This window comes from Cibotium barometz, chromosome 49, assembly GCF_041138505.1.
Source record: "Cibotium barometz isolate CiBa-2024 chromosome 49, ASM4113850v1, whole genome shotgun sequence".
NCBI classification, from domain to species: domain Eukaryota; kingdom Viridiplantae; phylum Streptophyta; class Polypodiopsida; order Cyatheales; family Cibotiaceae; genus Cibotium; species Cibotium barometz.
The window spans coordinates 41,965,255-41,982,369 of NC_141094.1; the positions used below are offsets into that span (position 1 = coordinate 41,965,255).

Consider the following 17,115-nt stretch of genomic DNA (forward strand, 5'->3'; position numbering starts at 1 on the left):
CTAGAAGGTGCCACCTTTCCATCCATTGTTTCGCCTTAAGACTCAATTTTAACCTTCCTATCATTAATAAATTGTATCACTTATTTGCAATACATATTGTATGTTTGTAAATCTTCATGAAGAGAAATACCAAAAAGTACTCTATTTCCTTTGTGTATACAAATGACGCAAAGATGGACCAACTTACACCCAATGCCAATTTGGTGCATCAATAATTTTATAAGATTTCATGATTATAGTTTTGGAAAATTTTGGGGTGGGGAGGATAGCCGTGGTAGAGCTAGGAGCTATTAGTGTTGGGGGGAGACGAGTTCGAAGGAATGGGTTAAAAAAAGGATGTGTGAGTAAAAAAATCATCTCGCAATAAAAAATAATGAGCATCATGTGTTTTATATGACTAAGGATTATTGGGAGGCTTATTATAACGCTTTCAAACCCAACACAAAAAAACATGAGTTAGTGATTTATTGAGATTCCAATCTAACACAAAAAATTGACAAAATATTATGTACTAAATGAGAAGGCACTTGACATTAGGCCTAAATTGGAACCCCACCCCGTAAGGTTTTCTTAAACATAAATAAAACTTTCTCTCTTCACTTTAGGCTTTAAGGTGTCACATTTCTATCCATGGTAGCACTTTAGGTCACTTTAAACCTCTTTTAACCTTCTTGTCATTGATAAATTGCATCACTTATTTGCGATACACAATGTATGTTTCCATATCCTCATAGCTTGGTACCAAAAGATACTATTTTTACATGTATACAAATGACACAAAGCTAATCCAACTCACACCCGGTTTCGATGTAGTGTATCAATAATTTTATAAGATTTCGTCATTGTAATTTTGGTAGTGTATCAATAATTTTATCATTGTAATTTTTGGCAAATCTTGGGATGTTGAGGAAAGTCTAGCAAAGAACTTCAAAAGTCGAGGACAGTAGAACCGAGAGCTCTGATGGCTGAAAGGATGTGTTGAGTAAAAAATCATCTCAATTTTTTTAAAAAATATGGTAGATTTTCAAGTTTTACATAAAGCCTAAAACTGGCTTCAAATTTATTTAAGCACTGCTTGGCATTATGGGGTTACGACTTTTGAGAGCGGCAGGGTGCCTATGGATGCAGTCGAGCCAGGGACTATCAAGCGGAACTGAGATGTCATTGATGGCCTTCCAAACTGCACTGTTGCACTTGAAGCCAGACCCCAAAGCAAGCATCCAGACCTTGTGCCCTTTCTTGACAGTGCGCTTGGCCTCCATGTAAGCGAGCACGTACCACAAGCAGCTAGCAGAGGTGTTACCAAATCGGTGAAGGGTGGCTCGCGAGGCTTCCATGTGGTGATCAGAGAGGCAGAGGTTCTTTTGGACGTCGTCTATGACTGCACGTCCCCCGGCGTGAAAGCAGAAATGGTCGAATGCAAGCTTGAAGTCAGGCTGGTATTGCCTGACGTTCTGCTGCATGTTGAGGAGCTTTCTAGTGAGGAAGCTATTGATGTACAGCAGCTGCTCGGAGAAAGGCAGAACGCGAGGGCCAAGAGTGACTATGTTAGCTCTCAGTGCATCTGCTGCCACCCCCATAAGATCCTTTGATAACGCCACACCCAAAAACCTCTCTCCATCTTCTACCTGATAAGCACACGTGTGGGCCCTGTCACTCTTCGCCGTGTGCGTCCTCACACAATGCACAAACTCGTACTTGCATCGACCCCTCTCCTCTCGCTTGTTTGTCAGTAGCATCGCACCTCCCCCTAGCCTAAACAGGCAATTCGTCACTAATTGCGGCTTATTGTTCCCCACGTACCAATTAAGAGAGATGTTCTCCGTGCTTACCACCAAAGCATACTGACTAGAGTAAACCCTGAGCAAATCTCTAGCTAAATCGCATGCTATCACAGATGCACTGCAACCCATCCCGCCCAGGTGAATGGCTTTAACAGTCTCCTTCATCTTGTAGTGGTTTATAAGCATGGATGCTAAAGAAGGAACTGGGCTGTAGAGGCTACAATTGGTGATAACTATCTCAATGTTCCGTGGATCAACTCTTGTCTTTCTCAGGAGGCTATCTACACAGCCAAATAATACTTGCTTTGCTTCAAGACGAGCTATTTCATCCCTAGACTTGTTAATGTGGGCACCAGCAAGCATGTGGTGAGGCAAGTAGGTCTCTTCACCTAGCCCCGAACGGATAAAGATCCTGTTTTGAAACTCTAGGCTGGGTATGGTGAAGCTCCCAGTGAGCCTGGTGATATACTCCGACCTCTCATAGTTGCATTTCTGATCATCGTCGGGCTGAAAGCATGAGAAATCTACCAAGAAAACTGGCTTTGGCCTAAATTTCAGGTAAAACAAGGCTGCAGCAGAGGTGATGACAAAGACCCATATTGAGAAGAGAGGAGGCCAGCAGCTATGGCCTTTGCAAGCTTCCCTTATTAGCGTCAGAAACTCTTCATGCAGTGAGGTAATCAGAAAGATCATGGACACAGGAAAGAAAAGAGGCAAAGATTTTAGCATTGCGCAAGTGTACTAATGCAAGCAGCCAGGCGTTAGCTAGGTGCAGTTGTAGGCGAAGTTCCCTGTGTCACGTGTGCACACTGCAGATCAGCGGCGAGGCTCTTATTGATATGATGAGCTGCAAGATCCGCTGTGGCCGTGTCACAGTCAATCTCCTCTCGGCGGTGTGGCCGTGTGACAGTCAAGCTCAGCTGTGGCTGTGGAAGGAGGTTCATATTCATGGAGCCGGTAGACGATCGCTCATTAGGATCGAGACCGGCGAATGGTACATTCCAGCCAGCCTAGACGTACCGCACGTTAAAGAAGGTGCTCAGGTTGAGACAATAAAAAAACTCTGGTATCCTTTTGGAGAGCATGTGCGAAATTCAAGTTCAATTAACAACGGCCGTTGAAACTTAACATGAGAGGAAATTGCAGTTCAACCAACAGTGGTTGGCAGTTACCTAATCATCTCCACTCTGCCCGCTGCATGTGGAGGGCAAGATGTATAGGTGTCTAGATAGGAGCTGTTCCCACGGTCCAGAGTATTAATTTGGCCTACTCACCGTCACCAGCAGCCCTCCATCGGTGTTCTTCCTCCGGGTGGGATGAGCCTCCTGCACATTAAGGTCTAAACAGGATTCGGATTGCAAGAGGATTGATCGATTCACATACGGTTCTATTGACACATGTTGGGGTGAGATCAATCTACCTGTACGGGGCTTTTTTTGAAGTGATCCCACACCGTACCTACATGTGTGAATGAGACAAAGTGAGGCGGCTAAATGTATCCTAAGGTCTCGACTAGGCCGCTAAATGTATCCTAAGGTCTAGACTATCACCCACCCTTCTACTTATTTGATGGGATGGTTGAGGGACGTGGTTGGCCAAGGGGAAATGCTACTAGCCAAGAATCCGTTATCATATGCCACTCTTGTAAATTAGCAAAATTGAGATAATGTTTCACTTCTTCCTGCAATGTAGGTGCCAATATAGGCGTGTTCACTCACCCTCTCCGGTTTCCAAAAGCAAAGGAGGAAACCAGTTCTGATTTTGTCTAGCCTTGAATCTAACGATTCATATTTTTGAAAACTTTAATTATAGAACCGATTAACCTATGCATTTTTTAAATAAAACCAAGTTGACGTTAAAGGTCATCCTTTATTTCACTAGTTAGGGAAAAATTATTTTTGATATGCGTGAAAAAGGAATGTTAGATTTTGTAGTTAATACAAAAAGCCGAATGGGATACAAGAGAGACAATTATATGTGGTAGACTTTGGAGGCTCAAGTGGTCAGCAACTAGACAAGTCATGTGAGCAAGTACCATAGAGCAGCGCCATAGAGCAACACCATAGAGCACTTCAATGGGATATGAGAGAGCCAACTTTTCGTGGCAAACTTTGGAGGCTCAAGAGAGACAATTATACGTGGTAGACTTTGGAGGCTCAAGTGGTTAGCAAACTAGACAAGTCATGCGAGCAAGCACTGTAGAGCAGTGCCATAGAGCAGCACCATAGAGCACCTCAATATGGGATATGAGAGAGCCAACTATCCATGGCAAACTTTGGAGGCTGCTTTTGTTGGTCAATTGGTTAGCGATTAGACGAGTCATGTGAGTAACCCAATGTTCGAAAAAAACTACAATCTAGTGTATTAAGAAAAATTGGCCGAGATTTTAAGTAGCCTTTATTTTAAGGAATGATTTTTCATATGTTTTAGTTATAAAACTGGCATATAGTAGAGATTAAAAATTGGATAGATTTAAAAGTTATCCTTATTTTGACTAGTTGGGAAAAAACTTTAAAGTACTGGAACAAGCCATCAAGCACTAGAGAAATCCATAGAGAGCACTTCAATCATCAATGGGCTAACAGTCATTATTAAGACAAGTTGGCACATTAGGCTTTTTAAGGGTTCCATCTTGAGACAAGACCTTCAACCATCTAGAAAAAATACCTCTTTAGCTTTGGTATCTATTTTTGGTATTCAATATGGATCACTAAGAATCTGAAGGAGTTGGAGCTTTACATGAATTGTATACATGTCATAAACATCATCTTGATCCACTCTAAAACTTTAAGGCCATCATACTTGATCCGCTCTAAAACTTTAAGGCCATCAACAACCCCGAAAGAAAAAGAACTTACTTTGAAAATGGTAGCCTTTCTTGAAGGGAAATGAAATGTTGGTTGCTTTAGTCAACTCAATATGTACAAACCAATGCTGTGCATTTGAGGAAAAAGCCTAAGTAGGTTCGCACCTAGTGCTCAAACCAGCCTTGATAAGAATTTTGAAAGTTAAATTTAACAAAGGACTCATAAAAGAAGAAGACTTGTCCTTAATTTGACTAGTTGGGAAAAAACTTAAAAGCACTGGAGCAAGCCATCAAGCACTAGAGAAATCCCTAGAGAGCACTTCAATCATCAATGGGCTAATAGTCATTATTAAGACAAGTTGGCACATTAGGCTTTTTAAGGGTTCCATCTTGAGACAAGACCTTCAACCATCTAGAAAAAATACCTCTCTAGCTTTGGTATCTATTTTTGGTATTCCATATGGATCACTAAGAATCCGAACGAGTTAGAGCTTGACATGAATACATTTTATACATGTCATAAACATAATTTTGATCCACTCTAAAACTTTAAGGCCATAAAGCATGATCCACTCTGAAACTTTAAGGCCATCAACAATCTCGAAAGAAAAAGAACTTGCTTTGAAAATGGTAGCCTCTCTTGAAGGGAAATGAAATGTTGGTTGCTTTAGTCAACTCAATATATACAAACCAATGCTGTGCATTTGAGGAAAAAGCCTAAGTAGGTTCACACCTAGTGCTCAAACTGGCCTTGATAAGAATTTTGAAAGTGAAATTTAACAAAGGACTCATAAAAGAAGAAGAAAGAAAAAAAGAAAAAAAAGAGAAACATTAGTTAACTTTTGAGTAAAATTATTCGCATTTTATTTCTAGGATTAGTTTACTTCATGTTGAGTGGAAAAAAAGAATCTTATTTACATAGGAAAAATACTCAAGGTTTGAGATTTGGGTTTATGCTCTCTCTCTCTCTCTCTCTCTCTCTCTCTCTCTCTCTCTCTCTCTCTCTCTCTCTCTCTCTCTCTCTCAGTCGAAACATATTTGGGGATGCCCATTATTTTATTTTGGATGTGCCTTTTATTCATATCATCTATCAGGATTAATGTGTTTAATCAAGCTATGTGCGCACTGGTATGATATGATCAGGATTACTGTGTTTAATCAGTTGTATGCACTGACTATTTTTATTTTGGATGTATGCAAAGAATGAATGGCAGATTATGTGTTAATCATGGGTGGAACATGTGTTAGACCACTATGAGATATTTTTGAAAGACATGTGAATGCCTTTATGGTTTCATATTTAGGCATCTATATTTTTGTAAGACTAAGGCTTCATACCTTTTGTACATACCAAATAGTATTTTATACTTTTGGTAGACCCACACTAAAACAGAATGAGGGTTTAGTAGAATAGCAATGCTTTTATAACTAGAAGGGTACGGAGATGTCAGGCCCATTTTGCTGCTAAAAACGTTGCTATTTTCGATGCAACGGGTTCATTGCTCAACATAAAAAAGAGCAACATTTTTTTGCTGCTCTGCATAGCATAATATCGTTGTTGGATAGTGATATATCGCTGTGCAAAATATTGCTGCTATTGCAGTGAAATATTGCTGCTATTTTCGCTTCTGCTGGAGCAGTGAATGTACTGCATAGTAAAAAAAAACTAAGGCAGATATAAAGGACTCCCCAGTCTGCCCTAGCTCTTTTTTTTCTAATGTAGACACAATAAAAGTAACACAACTTCATGTCTTACTCATCGCCATGGACAAGTGGTGTAATGTAAAACTTGACAAATACAAAAACAAAGGACAATTGCAGTTCATGGTTTTAGGAATGTCGAAATTCAATGACAATACCTGGCGGAATTACATAAGTGTATGATTCCAAAAAACTCATATACAAGATAAAGCGTAATGAAAATCTATGGAGCTAGGGGCTACATTGAGGGGGTCTACATCTCATGCATTGTGATTATTAGTGTTCCTTGCATCTCCACCCCCTTCGTTTCTCACATTTTCATTGCTTCTTGCTTGGACATTTGCACCACTATTTCTAGTTACATGATCCTAAAACATAATAAAACGAACACAAGTGAAAATCAGTTATGCAAAACGAAGAGGTTTAGGGTTTAGGAATGTACTTACTTGCCATGCTTGCCAAGCATGTCCTCTAGTAACAATATATCCTTCGTCTTGGACCCTTTCAAATAGAGCTTCCAAAGCCCGTTGTAATGCAAAATCATATGCATCTTGCATAGGGGGGAAATCCACTTCTTGAAGCTATAGACATACAAACAAATGAACATTTTAGAAAGTTATTATTTAAGATAACCTTCTTTAATTAAAAGATAAGATACAATTTGAGGCTAATATATGTACTACAAATATTATTGGGATATCGACTCCTTCATGTGTAATATCATGTGTAACATCAACTCCTTCACATGTAACATCACGTCGCAAGTTATTTGCCATCTATCTAAGAAAAATCATAAATACTTAAAACTCTTATGCATATAGCCTTGTGCATATGGCTAATGCATGAGGCTACTGGCATGCCTAGGTATCTACTAGCATGCCTTGGTAGCTACCCACATGCATTGGAAGCTACCAACATGCATTGGAAGCTATCAGCATGCATAAGTAGCTATTCTACAAGCATGCATTGCAAGCTACCGGCATGTCTAGGTAGCTACCAGCATGTATTGGAAGCTACCGGCATGCCTAGATTGCTACTGGCATGCACTCAAAGCTACCGGCATGCACTGGTAGAGCTACCGGCATGCCTAGGTAGCTGTCAGCATGCCTAGGTAGCTACCGGCATACCTAGGTTGCTACCGGCATGCCTTGGAAGCTACTGGCATGCCTAGGAAGCTACAGGCATGCATTGGAAACTATCAGCATGCATAGGTAGCTACTACTGGCATGCCTTGGAAGCTACCAGCATGCCTAGGTTGCTACCGACATGCATTGGAAGCTATCGGCATGCATTGGAATCTATCGACATGCCTAGGTAGCTACCGGCATGCATTGGAAGCGACAGGCATGCATTGGAGGCTACTGTTATAAAGGTTATGCATATGGCTAATGCATAAGTCCCATGCATGAGGCTAAGGCATATGGCCATCTCTTGAGAGAAGCATAGCTCTCTAAAGGCTATCCATAGAGCATGGAAAAAAGAACAAACCCTAAACTTATAAACCCTATAACATGTAAAAGCATAGTAGAAAAGAAACATACAAGAAAGAGATCTCTTACCTTGTGAGGTTTGTATGTGTTGAAAACCTACAAAATCAAACCAAAAATAAGAAAAAAAAAGTATTAATAACAAACCCTAATCTTAAAATCCCTAAAACTTACAAACCCTATAAACATGTAAAAGCATGAAAGAAGAAACATACAAGAAAGAGATCTCTGTGAGGCTTGTATGTGTTGAAAACCTACAAAATTAAACCAAGTAAAGAAAAAAAAGTATTAAGAAAATTTAAGATCTCTTATCATATGAAGCTTTAATGGAGAGCTCTTAATTAGGGAAAAAGAAGAAGGAAAAATACTAGTAATAGTTAAGCTTCAATAAGAAGGAAAAAATAAGAAAATAAAACTTAAAAGAAAGGAAAGAGAAAGGAAATACTCACAAGAAAGCTTTCACGGAAAGATTGTTTGCATAGGAGATAAATGAAAAGAGTAGAAATACCTTGCTTGAGCTTGTGGGAGGATAGGGTAGGGGAGGTAGAAGTGATAGAAAAGGCATAAACTTGCAAAAAAACTCAGAGTACAAGTTTATTGTATTCAAAAGATAAAACTACGTGGCGAAAAAAGAAGAAAAAAAAACCAAGATATTTTTACATTATAGCAGCATTTTTTCACTGCAATACACGTTGAGCACTGGGCAGTGAAATATTGCTGCAAAAAAGCACGGCGTAGCAGTGTAAAAATATTGCGGAGTAGCGATAAATTACTGCTCAATATATTGAAAACCCCTGATATTTTTCTTTTGAAAATGCTACAAAAAGTTGTTGTGCTCCCGATGTGTTGTAGCACCAAGAATTTATATTAATGCTTTCTATATTTGTGTAGAGCTTACATGCTCATAAACTCAAAAGCACTTACTTGTGCTTTGTTTTTGAAATTATCTTTTTGAAAAGAAAGAACTTTTTCTAATACATATAAATATGGGAGAGTGATACAAGGGTCACACACTACCCAGGGGAGATTCAACCCACTCTTGTGTTGACGGTGACTTCTACTCAATCTCTCTCTTATTTATTTATGTAACATACCCATCTTCACCAATAAAGAAATGTCCATGTAATAGATAAATTTATGAGTTTTTAATCAATGATTTTATTATTTGAGTCATTTCTACTTAGAATCTTCAAATTTTGAGCCCAAATTTGGAATTTGCGTGCAATTTTACCCTAATATAGGATTTTACGGCATCCAAAACAGACACTGGATCAAGCTTATACGTAAATTTCAGTCATTTTTAGTTAAAAAGTGGCGACCTTTAAACCCTAATAAATGCACGACCGGGCGTCCGATTGACGAACGGTCTGAACCCCAACGACCAAGAGAACCTCTCGGATTAAAAAAAATTCACCCCCCGAGGCGGTCCGGCACGTAAATCAAGGCCGGCATCCCAAATTTGGGGACACCGCCCCAAAATTTGGACTGTACACACTTACCACGGTGCCCGTACGATGGCCACACAAGAACCAAAGGACGGTCGCCCATTGTGTGGTTCACACGTACCGCTACGTGGACACCCATGCTGCCCCTCAGGTACATGCGTACCACTCCTTTCCCTGTTCACCGACACCGTACCTTTTCCCTAGACCTATGCAGGCCACTGATCTACAGCCTTTGCTGGTACACCGTCCTTTTGTCTCTGCTTTCCGTAGCGCCCATACCGGTACCCCACAGTTATATAAACCCCCGGGATGCTCCATGGGCAACACATATTTCTGCGTAGCCTATGCTCTGCTGTGTCACCGTCCATCCCTGTGCAGTGTACTTGCTGTAGTGCAGCCACCCCTCTCACACTCCCTCATTTGCCCCTTTTCAGATAAGGAAATTTTCCTCTATCCCCCTCTTGCTCTAGGAGGCAGTGTCCTTAACTCTTCTCCCCCCCATGTGAAGAGACTTACAGCAGCCCTCAGCCCTTCTCCCCTTTTGTAAAACGTTTTTGTGTTAAGGACATCTCATAATTTCCCCCCGCCCCCCCTCCCCCATTTGCGTGGACTTTAGTAAGATGTTTTAGCCTTAAGAGAGGGTTCGTGCGCTATGGTCTTTTGCTCATATGATGCTCATACGATGAGCAAATGATCTCAGAATTGAGATCTGACTGAAGCGTTTCGACCGCGCGACAGCGAGCCCTACAAGATGACATCCAAGATGGCCCCTTCCCGAAAACGTCAGAATATTACCTCGGGAGGAGCGCGCAACAACGAGATTAGGGAAGATGTTCCCGATGCGGCTCCAACCCTCCCTTTACAAGCTCCTCAAGGGAATGGTGGCCAGGTTAGCTTGGTTATCTTTTAAAGAAGAGATTTTTTTTTATAGTGTTAATAAATGTGTATCTTTTCGTTTTAGAATAATGACATAAAATTGTATAAAGTTACGAATTGTGTGATGCTGTATTCAATAAATTGCATTGAAATTGTTATCTTCAAAGAGTGCAAGTTTTTCCTAGCTTCGATGCTAACTCCGTTCCGTGCTTGTGTAGCCGGGCGGCGTCGTTAACAAAGCCCAGGAATGGCACAAGGTATCCCTCATAGCATTGGGAGAATAAGGTTCGCCGATTGAGGCGAGAGATTATGATGCTGCCTAGTTCTGAGGGCCCAGGCTAGTGCGGTGAATAAGCCCACCCTAGTGTGCAGACATCCCTCTGAGGGGCGGGAGGATCGAGCGATGGAGCCTGAGAGGGCGACAGGCCGGCTTGAGTCCTCGCCCACAGCAGTCGACGACGATGAGGTGTATGGTCTCGTAGGGTTTTGCCCAGCATGTAGAGGCTGGAAGGCCGAATTCTAGATCATCGGCAATATAAAGGAAAAGAATAAAAGAGTCGGTTTGACTTGTATGAAATTGATTCATGTATAAACTTTTTTATAAATCTTGTCTTTGGCATTATTGTACTGTGGAAAAAGGCTGTTTTAACAAACCTTGTGAAAAGAGCCTTAATTAAGAAATATGTTTATTCAATCAGTGTGGTAGGATTAATTAGAAAACAAATTGGCGCGTGAGTAGGGTGAAAAGTGGGAGGATGGAATGCCCCGACGGCACCATCCTACGGACGGGTGGACCCGATTAGTCGGGTAGCTTTCCAACAGATTAAGTGAAAGTCCTAGGCTAGATAAATAGGTTCTTGGGCAACTCTATTCTAGAAGACTAGGCCAACGGCTGTGCCTTGCATGGATGAGGAAAAAAGCGTTGCCTCTAGAAATCAAGTCTACTAGTTGCCCAATTTATGATCAATTACCCTATGGGTGATTTGATTTTTAGAAGATCACGCTCCCCCTACGGGATAGGACTAGGTCTTACCTATGAATCGTATCCTTGAATCTCTACATGGTCAAGGTGTCGATAAATAGGAAATTTTCTCCAAGTTAAGACTTAGTGAACTATCTTAAGTGTTTTTCCTATTTTAGAAGGGGGGAACCTTACAATTTAATTGGTTTATTTTAGGTTTGTGGTTTCAATTTGTGCAAGTATATGATATGCTCTAATTTTGTGTTGAGATATTAGAGTTTCCTTCTCCAAGTGTCTCAAGGTCTTGATAGTGGTATCAAAGCTTTGGGGACCACTCAAGGAGAAGGATTTTTGAAGGAAAATTCAAAAATCAAGGTTTACCCAATTTACTTAGTGTAAAGAAGGCCAAAGGCTTAATTTTTTAGAATTTCACTTCAAACAAATCAAGGAGTAATATTATGAGAAGAGAAAAATCATGCAAAAAGCTATAACAAGGGTATAATTGCTTGTACTACAACAAAATGAGGGTGTAGGAGCACAAATAGTAGCGCTTTTATAACTAGAAGGGTAGGGAGATGTTGGGCCCATTTTGCTGTTAAAAAAGCTGCTATAATGGTCTTAGCAATAAAAACAGAAGTGAAATATCGCTACTCATAATAGCAAAATTTCACTGCTGAGTAATGATAGAACTGCGTGAAAAAACAAAGTTGGGGCAGATTCGGGAGTTATCACAGGACTCCCCTATATGCCCTAGCTTTTTTAAAAAAATACAAATATGGTAAAACTAACACAAGTTCATGTCCTACTCATTGTCATGGATACATGTAATGTAAAACTTTATAAATACACAAAAAAAAGACAATTGCAATTCATGGTTGGCAAATGTCTTAATTCTATTACAATACTTGGCAAAATTACATAAGTGTACGAGTCCAAAAAGGTCATATACAAAATAAATCATAATGAAAATCTATGGAGTTAAGGGCTACATTGAGGGGGTCTACATCTCTTGCATTTTGATTATTATTGTCCCTTGCAACTGCACCCTCTTCTCTCACAATTCCATTACTTCTTGCTTGCACATTTGCACCACTGTTTGTAGTAACACGGCTTGTAGTAACATGATCCCAAAACACAAGTGAATCAATTTTGTAAAAACAAAGAGGTTATGGTTTTAAGAATGTACTTACTTGCCATGCTTACCAAGCATGTTCTCTAGAAATAACAATCGGTCCTTTGTCTTGCACCCTTTCAAAGAGAGCTTCCAAACCCCGTTGTGCAATGCAAAATCATATTCCACTACTTCAAGATATAGATATACAAACAAATGAACATTGATTTTATGATGTTATTTAAGGGAACCTTCTTTTCTTAAAAGATAAGATACACTTTAAGGGTAATATGTACTTACAAAGATTGTTAGGATATCTACTCCTCCACATGTAACATAGTGCTGCAAGTTATTTGCCATCTATCGAAGAAGAAATATAAATACTAGAAACTCTTGTGCATACTTAAAACTCTTAGTGCATTGGAAGCTACCGACATGCTTTGGAAGCTACCGACATGCCTAGGTAGCACAGGGCATGCATTGGAAAAGCTACCGGCATGCATTGGAAACTACTAGCATGCATAGGTAGCATCGGGGATGCATTGGAAGCTACCGGCATGCCTAGGTAGCACCCGGATGCATTGGAAGCTACTGGCATGCCTAGGTAGCATCCGACATGCATTGGAATCTACCGGCATGCCTAGGTAGCACACCCAAGTTACCGGCATGCCTAGGTAGCATCGGACATGCATTGGAAGCTATCGGCATGCATTGGAAGCTACTGGCATGCATAGGTAGCATTCGGGATGCATTGGAAGCTACCGACATGCCTAGGTAGCACGCAACATGCATTGGAAGCTACTAGCATGCCTAGGTAGCACCCGGTATGCATTGGAAGCTACTCGGCATGCTAATATATAGGCCTCATGCATGAGACTTATGCATATGGCTAATGCATATGACTCATGCATATGGCCACCTCTTGAGAGATGCATGGCTCTCTAATGACTATGCATAGAAGCTTATGGTTAATGCCTAAGCCTCATGCATAAGCTTTATACATGAGCCTTATGCATGAGGCTTTGTGCACAAGTCTCATACATGTGGCTTATTCATAAGTATCATGCATAAAGCTTACATATAAGCCTCAAGCATGAGGCTTATGCATATGGCTAATGCATAATTCAATAAACGCGTTTCCTCTTCTCTCTTTGCAAATTTGCCACTTCCATTACTTTTCTTTAAGCATTGCACGCTGCTAATAAGCTTTTGTAAAAAGCTTAAAGCTTTAAGTTATAAAGCTTTATATTAAAAGCCTTAAGCCTTTAAAAGATTCTAGCAAAAGCTTATATTAAAAAGCTTTCTATTTGCAAGCTAGTTGGAGTTTTTCATCAGTCCAAAGGCTAAGTTCAAAGGCCTCCAAAGACCCCAAGTCATAAATTTGGAAATTTGGATCACTACAAAAGCAGATTTCACCAAAATTGATTTTTGGGGACAAAGGCAACCATTTCAAAGCACAATTGGGCTACTTCAACAAATTGATCTCGAAGGCTTCAAATGCCACTTACGGGCTTTGGACAATTGAAGCTGGAAATTCTTGCTCCACAAAATTACGACAACATACACCTTCAACAAATTCAAAGCAAGAACCATAAGTAGTACTATTCACATAATGTTTATTTACTTATCTTAATTATTTTCAAGTTTTTGTAAATTTACATTTTTTCTCTCTCTATCCCTCATCGTGTCAAACCCACAACCTCCTTCTATTTTCGAGAAACTTCTATCTCTTCAAGCTCAATTAAATAAAGAACAAGCTCAATTAAATAAAGAACAAGCTCAATGTGCATGCTCTTAAAATTGAATGCTATTCCTTCAAAGTATAAAATCAAAACTGCCTTTCAAATAACAAAGTATAATTGTACGGAGGAAGTTAAAAAATATTATTTTATCCATTGCACCATATTCTCAATCCTATTCATTTTTGGTTGCACCTTTGCATTTGTATGATGTTATTCTTGGAGTGCCATGGATACATGAGCATAACCCTCACATTGATTATGATTCACATGTCATACATTTTTAATTTAATGTTGAGAAATTTTTAATTCAATGTTTAGAATGTATGCTTAAAAGGATTAAGGGAAGCTAGTGATGTGCACTCCTTAGCATACCCAAGCTAAGCGAGCCATGAGGAAAATGAAAAAGACTTATCTAGTCATGGTTATGAGGTTTATTACTCCAAAGGACACCTCGCACCAACCATTCATTTCACAATTTTTAGATTTTTTATATGAAATAGTTACCTCCTGGATTACCTAATTCTAGACCAGAAGACCATAGGATAGACATTATGCCTGGTAGTATTCCTCCCTGTTGGGCTCCTTATAGAGTGAATTTTCTAGAGAAAAAACAGATCCAATCTCAAATTGAGGATCTACTTGGTAAGAAACTTATTAGGCCTACTGTTCATCATATGGAGCACCTATTATTCTCGTCAAAAAGAAGAATTATTGGTCAGCACATTCAAATTATTCTTTTGATGATGGTTTTCTTTTCTATCAAAAGAGATTATGCATTACTAAACCATTTAGGCAAACTATTATTGAATAATCTCATCAACCTCCTTTCGTTGGTCATAGAGAAGGATCATCTACTTTGCAAAGAGTTGCCATAAATTTCTTTTTGGCCTACTATGTGCAAACATGTTGCTAAGTTTGTTTCTAAATGTGTTGCTTGCCAAAAAACTAAGACTCATAAAGGAAAGAATTTTGGTTTGCTTATGCCTTTTCCTATTCCTAACGAACCATGGGAACAAAGAAGTATGGATTTTATAACTAGATTTCCTTTGACTGCTAAAAAATGATATAATTTGTACTATAGTGGATAGATTTAGCAAAACAAACTTATTTCATTGCTTGCAAAAATACATTGACTACATGTCAAGTTGCACATATCTTCATTAAACAAGTTTTTGTACATCATGGTTTACCAAAGATTATTGTTTGAGATAGAGATAATACATTTTGTATTGATTTTTGGATTACATTGTTTGATCATCTTGGTACAAAACTTGATCTCTCTGCTTCTTTTAACCTTGGATCTAATGGACAAATTGAAGTAACAAATAGCACAATACTTTATTTGCTTAGATTTTATGTTTCATCTCAACCTAAGCAGTGGAATAAATATTTGCATATTTTACAATTTGCATATAATAATTGTCCTCACACTACTACTGAGAAAGAACCATTTGAGATAGTCTATGGTAAGGCTTCTAGAGGATGGAGATTACTTTGTTAGAGACTTTGACCAAATTCATGAAGTAGTAAAATCAAACATTCAAAAAGCTCAAGAGAAATACATGAAGTAGACTAATCATAAACGCAAACATATCATCTTTAATGAAGGAGATTATGTGCTTCTTAATATTGAGAAAAGGAGACTAAAATCCATAGAGACTAACCCTATAGTTAAGTTAGGTCTTAGATTTTATGGAACTTTCAAGATAATAGTAAATATCAATGATAATGCATATAAGTTGGAGCTAGCTTCTACTTGGCATATATATAACTCTTTTCATATTAGTCTTTTCAGACCATTTTAGAGGACCTCTACCATCTCATCCTACATTAGAACAACCTCTTGAATTGGTAGCTAAAGAAGACCATCTTACGCTAGAGTCTATTATTGACCATGCGACCACCACTACACACACGGGTAACACTTATGTCAAGTATCTTGTGACCTTCAAGAACCATCCTATTGAAGATGCTAAGTGGATGCCAGAAAAGTTTTTCCATTCTTACCAAAATCTCATCCACTCTTATCATCCATGCAATTAAGGTCAATTGCAAACCGAGCATTGCAAACCGAGCAAGAGGGAATGTTAAACGGAACCTCTTTGGGGATGCCCATTATTTTATTTCGAGATATTTTATTTTGGATGTATCTTTTATTTATATCATTTACAAGGATTAATGTGGTTAATCAAGCTGTGTGCATTGGTATGATATGGTCAAGATTAATGTGTTTAATTATTTATTCTCACTAACTATTATTATTTTGGATGTAGGTGAAGAATGAGCAGAAGATTATGTGTTAATCACGAGTGGAACATGTGTTGGACCACTATGAAATATTTTGGAAGATATGTGAACACCTTTATAGTTTCATATTTAGATATCTTTAGTTTTGTAAGGCTAAGGCCTCGTACCTTTTGTACATACCAAATAGTATTTTATCCTTTTGGTAGACCCAAGACTTTACATTAGTGCTTGCTATATTTTGTAGAGCTTGCACGCTCATAAACTCAAAAGAACTTCCTTGTGCTTTGTTTTTGGAATTATCTTTTCGAAAAGCAAACACTTTTTCTAATACATATAAATATGGGAGAGTGGCACAAGGGCCACACTCTACCTAGGGGAGATTCAACCCACTCTTGTTTTGACCGGTGACTTCTACTCAATCCCTCTCTTCTTTATTTAATTTGGTTTATTTAAGGTTTGTGCTTTCAATTTGTGCAAGTATCTGTTATGCTCTAATTTGTGTGTTGAGAAATTAGAGTTTCCTTCTCCAAGTGTCTTAAGGTCCTCTCTCTCTCTCTCTCTCTCTCTTTCTCTCTCTCTCTCTCTCTCTCTATATATATATATATATATATATATATATTATATATGTGATATGTGGGTCAATGGTGGTGAGGCGAGAAAATGGAGTAGTTGTGGTGGCGCGGGAGCTATGCAGATGGTGAAAATGAACTATTGGGGGTTTAAAGCCAAGGTCCAGAACCTTAGTAATTTTAATAGTAAGGTTGATCTACACTATTATTTATTCACACACAATAAATAAAAGAACACACCCTTAATTTAGAAATCCTTAGTAGACTTTTGGGTTTGTGTGAAAATAATAATGTATCCCATATTCTTGGTGGCTAATGTTTATTCTAACTACATTCTTGAAAGAGAAAAATGGGTTAAAAAATAACATAAACTTCTTAAAACTATG

General features: G+C 38.9%; 2 pseudogenes; both read right to left on the reverse strand.

Moving 5' to 3' along the window:
- Nucleotides 1–700: 700 nt before the first annotated feature.
- Nucleotides 701–2,579, reverse strand: LOC147610603 (3-ketoacyl-CoA synthase 9 pseudogene; annotated as a pseudogene).
- Nucleotides 2,546–17,115, reverse strand: part of LOC147610604 (uncharacterized) — a 65,737-nt pseudogene continuing 51,167 nt past the window's right edge.